The sequence below is a fragment of the Alnus glutinosa genome, chromosome 1 (genome assembly GCF_958979055.1).
Source record: "Alnus glutinosa chromosome 1, dhAlnGlut1.1, whole genome shotgun sequence".
In the NCBI taxonomy this organism is placed as follows: domain Eukaryota; kingdom Viridiplantae; phylum Streptophyta; class Magnoliopsida; order Fagales; family Betulaceae; genus Alnus; species Alnus glutinosa.
In genome coordinates this window covers 30,349,877-30,357,887 of record NC_084886.1, presented here as the reverse complement: position 1 = coordinate 30,357,887, position 8,011 = coordinate 30,349,877, and positions in this window count along the sequence as shown.

Here is an 8,011-nt window from a genome sequence, read left to right as displayed (position 1 = left end):
GCTCAAGCCATGGGAAATTGTGCTCCCCAATTTCATGAACTGCACCATCTTGAATATCCATAGTTCGTACAGTTCGAAAACCAAGTCCTTCATCCTTCATCATATGATCTTTTTCCTCAACAATCTTCATAGGAAGACACGCTGAAGGAATTTATGGAGAGAACTAGCCAATCCACCATTCAAGTGCCACAACCAGAGTCATCATTGGAAGACACATTCAAAGCTTTCATACACTCAAATAGTCAAACCATACAAGAGCTTAAGAATGTCACCATAGTCGATAGCCCAACCATTCAAGAGATCGAAGATGCCACTATGGCCAACACTTCAGCGATTAAAAGGTTGAAAGGACAACTTGATCATCTGGTTGCGGAGTTAAACAGAATAGAGGAAGAATAGCTTCAGAGTCAGTTGATGGTTTAATGGTACTACATGATTGATGAGGATGATTCTAGCAATCCTCATCATGAGCATGTCCAAGTCACCACCACACTTGGGAGTGAGGTAGTTGTTGAGGAGATTGTTAATGAGCCAAGTCTGGAATTTCCTTTTGAAGAGAGTTGTGCTCAATTTGAATTTGATCTGGACATGGTATGTGAGCAAGCTGAGGCCTTATTGGATCCCACTCCTGAGATACGACCTGAGAATGGGGAAACCACTAAGATATCATTCCCTAACACATCTTCATTAGCAGCTGAGGAGGAAGAGAAAGATGAGCATTTGGAGTCTATTGAGCACTTAGAGCAAATTGAGCCCCCGTTAACTCCAAATTTGTCCAATGACAAGGAAGTGAGTACTAAAACTCATTCCTTCATCACAATCCCTCTTGAGACAATTCATGAGCCCCAAGCTTCAATTCTTTAATGTCTCAAAGAGCCATCTTGTGCCAAAATTTTCAAGGATTTATGCACACAAGCGTGCAAATCTAGGAATCGCCGTCCTCAGAAAATCCTTCGAAGCAAGCAAGTAGGTTACCTGAGGTGGCGAAACATTCTTCCAGAGGGGTATTAAATTCTAAAGAAGAAAGGGTGGAAGGGATTAGTTGGGCATCCAAATGATCGGGGAAGGAACTGTAAAATTTCTTTTCCATTTTACTTTCCACACATTTTCTTTTTTCCTTTTTCCTTTTTCATTTTATTTCTTGTCATTTTATTTTTTTTGACAACAATTAATCTTTTGATGATTGTTTGTATGCGAAAAGATTGCTGTTAGTTTTGTTGACAAGTGTTTTGGTGTTTATGTTTAGGGGACGCCCTGACCTTTTTCACACATTGATGTTTCCTTACTTCTGGTAATGTATTTCTATACTACACATTGAGGACAATGTGTAATTCAAGTTTGGGGGTATGGAAAAACACTGTCTGTTTTTTTTTTTATTTTTTATTTTTATTGTCTTTTTGTTCTAGAAAATTTTGAAAAAAAAAAAAACTGTTATGTTGTTGATTGAGTATGATTACATCACGACAATGGTTTGCATATCATTGGTTTATTTAACATCCTTATAACGCCCCGCCTTTTACAAAAAGGCGTAAGTGAAAATTTCAAATTTCCACATGACATTACGACTAGGCTTGGCAATTCGGGTCGGCGGGTCGGGTTCGTGTCGACCCAGCTAACCCGATAACATAATCAGGTCAAACACGAACTCGACTCGATTATTAATCGGGCCAAAACATTAAACCCGAACACGGCCCGATACTGAATCGGGTTACACGACTTGAACCCACGAACACGTTTAGTTAACCCGTGCTCACTGAGTCACTGTAGCTCTCACTACTCACCGGCACCGCCTCACTCCACAGGCCACGAGGACGGAGGACACGAGGTGACGATTGACGAGGTAGAGCAAGTTTGACTGGGCTTGGACAGTTGGATCCGAAAACCGATTCGGCAGTTGCAGATTTCGGCGAATTCGTCGTGTTTGATCAACGGCACCGCCCAATCAACCACGGAGGGCGGGCTGTAGTTCACGTCGATGGCGTGCCTGCCGCCGATGATCTCCAACAGCAAGATCCCGAAGCCGAACACCGGAACACGTCGCTCTTGGCGCTCAGATCCCCGACGCAAGATAAATCGGGAAGTTAAGAAGGTTAGCCAACGAGCGGTGCGGCATCGGCATCGGCGTGAAGAAACCAGAAGGTGAAGTGAAGAAGGCATGCCACGTGAAGAAGGTGAAGTGAAAAGAAAAGTGATGCGGTGTGGCTAGGGTTTTCTCATTTCTGTTTTGCTTTTGCCGAATTGCCATTTTGGAGACTTTTTTTTTTTAAAAAAAAATTAAAAAATTAAACGTGTTCTAATCGTGTCTGCGGGTCAACCCGCGGGTTGACCCGCCAAACACGATTATAATCGTGTCATAATCGGGTTGATCCGATTATGACCCGAACCCGATTACCCCAAACCCAAACCCTGTATTTTCGTGTCGGGTTCACAGGTCGTGTCAAAAATTGCCAACCCTAATTACGACATTATCAGAGTTGAGATTTGGAAGCGGAATATATTTTTCAACTTAAAGACTTAGGAATATATATACTATAACACGTTGAGCTGACTGAAATACCTCTATACATTTAATATGAGTTTATTTAACTAATTACATCATAGCATGCGTCATTGATAAGTATTGAATGTTACACATTCAAACCCCTTAATTTACATATGTTAAGCTCTTAGTTTTGTTATAGTTTATTGTTTTGTGTTGTTTTTGTGTTTTCTTATATTTTATAGGTTTTGGAAGAAAATCCATCAAATTCCATGATTATAATGAAGTTGGAAATCTCACTTTTGGATAGATTCAAACTCCAAATCAATTTTGAATTTAAGGAAAGAAAAGTTGGCAAAAAAATCGTTATTCTTGGAAAGAATCTAGAATGAGCATGTCTCAGTAATTTAATTATAACTTTCGACTCAAATATCGAATTGCAACAAAATTAGTGGCGTTGGAAATCTAAGATAAAATTCAACAAATATGTCAGAAATAGAATTTTCCTAATTCGGATATTTACCATACCAAAATCGTCCTACAATAAAAACCACAAATCTGTACGGATTTTGGAATCGTTTTCCTACTTTGGATGGAAATTTTAAAAAAGAAAAATACTTGTAATTATTCTATTTGGACTAGAAGTCCAATTTGTAATTATTCTAGGATTTCTAGAGCATCTAGAGGTTCTCTAATCCCTATAAATAGGCCTTTAGCCTTTGAAGAAAAACACACACAAGCTTTGAAGAATAATCAAAGGCTACATCAAGAAAGAGGTTTTTTTTTCTTTTCTTTTTTTTTTTTTTTTTTTTTTTTTTTTTTTTTTTTCTTATGAAGATGATTTCCATACAATTTATGTGTAACTAATACTTTAGTTAGGGCTCGATTGAAGCCCTAATTATGTCTCGTTAAGGTTTTCAATTGGCGCCTTTGCTACAATTCATATATTGATGTTTAACTTGATTATTTCCTATTTTCTTAAATTCCTCTCATATTTATGCATGATCATCATATGCATGTGGTATGGATTTGTTATTTATGTCAATTTGGATGACCGAGTCCTGGGCATAATAAAGTAACAAAAGAACTCCATCACAGGTTCTTGGATTAATCAACATAAAGACAACTGGAATAGATATCATGTTCCAATCTAAGTGTGTTTACCGATTTCCATAAATTTATGCTTTCTTAAAGAACAACTTAGTAGATACCATGCTAAATCCTTCAATGAAGAAAATAGTTAGAGTAGATACCGTGCCTAACTCATTGTTCAGGGAAATCATTAACTTTAGGAGAAGATACCATTCCCTTGTGGCTGGTAAGCATTAAGTATCAAGTTATAATGGTAGCATTGACATTGTGAATCTTATTTGAGTATGATTAGCGATGGATATTGAAACCCTACCTTATCTCCTATTATATTTCTGCAATATTTTTGTCTCTTTTCTTTTATTAGATCTTATTAATACTTTTATTTCTTTTCACTTATCTTAATTATTTAGGAAATCTTTTAAGCATAATTTACCAATCCTCGTGGGAATGATCTCGCAGTTGCTTACTATACTATCGTTTTGATCTTGTGCACTTGCGAGTAAAATGTACAAATATTTATCTATTTATTTAGGTAGATATTTTTACAACAAGCTTTTGGCGCCGTTGCCGGGGATCAAAACGATAGTATAGTAAGCAAATACGAGATCATTCCCACAAGGATTGGTAAATTATGTTTAAAAGATTTCTTAAATAATTAAGATAAGTGAAAAGAAATAAAAGTATTAATAAGATCTAATAAAAGAAAAGAGACAAAAATATTGCAGAAATATAATAGGAGATAAGGTAGGGCTTCAATATTCACCGCTAATCATATTCAAATAAGATTCACAATGCCAATGCTACCATTATAACTTGATACTTAATGCTTACCAGCCACAAGGTAATGGTATCTTCTCCTAAAGCTATTGATTTCCTTGAGCAATGAGTTAGGCATGGTATCTACTCTAACTCTTTTCTTCATTGAAGGATTTAGCATGATATCTACTAAGTTGTTCTTCAAGAAAGCATAAATTTATGGAAATCGGCAAACACACTTAGATTGGAACATGGTATCTATTCCAGTTGTCTTTATGTTGATTAATCCAAGAACCTGTGATGAGGTTCTTTTGTTACTTTATTATGCCCAGGACTCGGTCATCCAAATTGAGATAAATAACAAATCTATACCACATGCATATGATGATCATGCATTAACATGAGAGGAATTCAAGAAAATAGGAAATAATCAAGTTAAGCATCAATATATAAATTGTAGCAAAGGCGTCAATTGAAAACCTTAACGAGACATAATTAGAGCTTCAATCGAGCCCTAACTAAAGTATTAGTTACACATAAATTGGATGGAAATCATCCCCATAAGAAAATAATAAAGGAAAAGAAAGAAAAAAAAAACTAAAAAAAAAAACCTCCTTCTTGATGTAGCCTTTGATTCTTCTTCAAAGCTTGTGTATGTTTTTCTTCAAAGGTTAGAGGCCTATTTATAGGGATTAAAGAAGCTCTAGATGCTTTAGAAATCCTAGAACAATTACAAATAGGACTTCTAGTCCAAATAGAATAATTACAAGTATTTTTCTTTTCTGAAATTTCCATCCAAGTAGGAAAAGGATTCCAAAAACCGTACAGATTTGTGATCTTTTATTGCAGGACGATTTTGGCATGGTAAACATCCGAATTAGGAAAATCCTATTTCTAACATATTTGTTTAATTTTATCTTGAGGATTGATTCTTACACTAAACAGGTACAACAACTTCACAACACCCCCTCACATGGGGGTGGGTCCCAATGTGTGGGGTCCATTCCCATATGAGGGGGTGTTGTGAAGTTGTTGTACTTGTGTTGTACATTTATCATTTTTCTTTTATCTTATCTTTCCAACGACATTAATTTCGTTGCAATCCGATACTTGAACCGAAAGTTATGATTAAATTACTGAGACATGCTCATTCTAGATTCTTTCCAAGAATAACGATTTTTTTGCCAAATTCTCTTTCCTTAAATTCAAAATTGATTTGGAGTTTGAATCTATCCAAAAGTGAGATTTCCAACTTCATTATAATCTTGGAATTTGATGGATTTTCTTCCAAAACCTGTAAAATAAAAGAAAACACAAAAACAACACAAAACATTAAACTATAACAAAACTAAGAGCTTAACATATGTAAATTAAGGGGTTTGAATATGTAACATTCATCACTTATCACACCCTCAAACTTACATATTGCTAGTCCATTAGCATGCAGAATTGAAAATAAAAGGAAAACTAAAACAATAACTACTCTACCTTCTTTGTCGCAGGAAACACGATTGCATTTAGCGTATGCAATAAGCCTTTTAAACCCCTAGAACTCCCTAGTGGACGAGTGAAGTCTCGTGAGGGTTTGCCATGAATGATACCCACAAACATTATACAAAAATTCATGTTTATTCCAAAGAGTTAAGTGTCACCAAAATTATGATTCTCATTCATTAGCAAGCTTAGAAAGATAAACTCCATCTTCAATATAAAATAGAATTCTAAAGTCTAACCACTTACAAACGACAAGTTGAGGCATCACAAGTTCAATTTAGTGTAAGGTGAACTAACACATAATCATGAGGCTTCAAATTAATTTCAATGTGCAATGACTCAATATTTCAAAATTCACTGGAATCCCCATCAAATTGAATGACCAAGGCATAATAGCAAGAGCTGTATTCTCTCTCTTTTTTTTTTTTTTTGGTCAGACTGTGCAATGCCTTAGTTCTCTTAAGCTTTCTAATTGACCCATGTAACGAGTATTAGGCTATGCTCCCAAACCAGATGGCTTTAAGGCACTAAGTGTGGAAATACCTCTAAGAGCTTACTAACTCGAGTAAAAAAGGCTACAGAACTAAACTAGTCATGACTTTAACCAATCCAAATTTCTCACTTTTTGACGTGAACATTCAATGCTTAATGAGGCAAGAAGTCCAGTTACTCAGTGAAATCTTCAAAAATGGTTTTTTTATTTTATTATTATTATATATATGCCAAGGTATCCATCCAACAAGTCACTCAGCTTCACCCAAGACATTGAAAAATACACAATCAGGTTCATTTATCATACCTCACAAATTATATGGTAATGTGCTTGTGATAGTTTAGATTGAAACAAATGAATCCTTAGATGCCAAAAGTAAGTAGTAGGACTTAGAATCAATTTTAAATGATCATGTGTTCAACATTCTAAGCTCACCAATGAAATTCAAATCACAATTTTTAGATCAACCAAAGTCTTAACAATAACATGAACATGCAATTTCAAATTTTTTTTTTTTTTTTTTTAAAAAAAAAAAAAACAAAAAGTGTGTGTGTCCCATACCCCCAAACTTAAATTACACATTATCCTCAATGTGTAGATAGAATGGAAAGATCATACCCGGGAGATGAGAAAATTGGTTGGACTAGGTATGGCTCGTAGCATACCCCCAAACTTGAATGCAAACACACTTTTCCTGAAAAACAAAACTATGAAAGGGAAGAAAAAAAATTGTGACAAGATGGGTTGCCTCCCATGAGCGCTAAGTTTAATGTCTTCAGCCAGACAAAGGAAAACCAAAACAAAAATTAAAACAAACAAAAAGTGTAAAGGATATGGTAGTGTTAGTGCAGGATGTGGCCTCAGTAGCACAGATCGGGGTAGATGCGCTTGAGCCTAGTCTGAATTTCGCTCGAGAGCAGGATAGGCAGTGTTCTGAACTGGATGTAATTCCAGATCTTCGTCTTGAGGCCGAAAGTCGATCTCAATGTAAGGTTTCACTCTATGCCCATTCACCATGAAAGTGTGATTTTTTTCTTTGTTATGAACTTCTAGTGCTTTATGAGAGAAAACCTTAGTAACAGTGTAAGGACCATACCATCAAGATTCAAGCTTACCTGGAAAAAGTCGTAATCTGGAATTGTATAGCAATACCTTTTGGCCTACATGAAACTATTTTCTGACAAGTTGCTTGTCATGATATACCTTAGTCCGTTCCTTGTAGATCTTCGCAATTTCATAGGCATCATGTCTCAATTCTTCAAGCTCAACCAACTGCAATTTCCGCTTTTCACCTGCTTGCTTCATATTGAAATTGAGTTGCTTTATGGCCCAATATGCTCGATGCTCTAGCTCCACAGGTAAATGGCAGGCCTTTTCGAAGACTAACCGATAAGGTGACATACCAATTGGGGTCTTGTAAGCAGTTCGATAAGCCCATAGTGCATCATTTAAGCGCAAAGACCAATCCTTTATGCTAGTGTTTACCGTCTTCTCCAGGATGCTCTTGATTTCTCTATTGCTGATCTCCACCTGTCCACTGGCCTGGGGATGATATGGAGTACTTACCTTATGTGTGATCCCGTACTTCTTTAGCAAAGAAGCAAAAGGGTGATTGTTAAAATGGCTTCCTCCATCACTGATGATCGCTTTTGGTGTCCCAAATCGAGTGAAAATATATTCCTGCAAGTACTTCACAA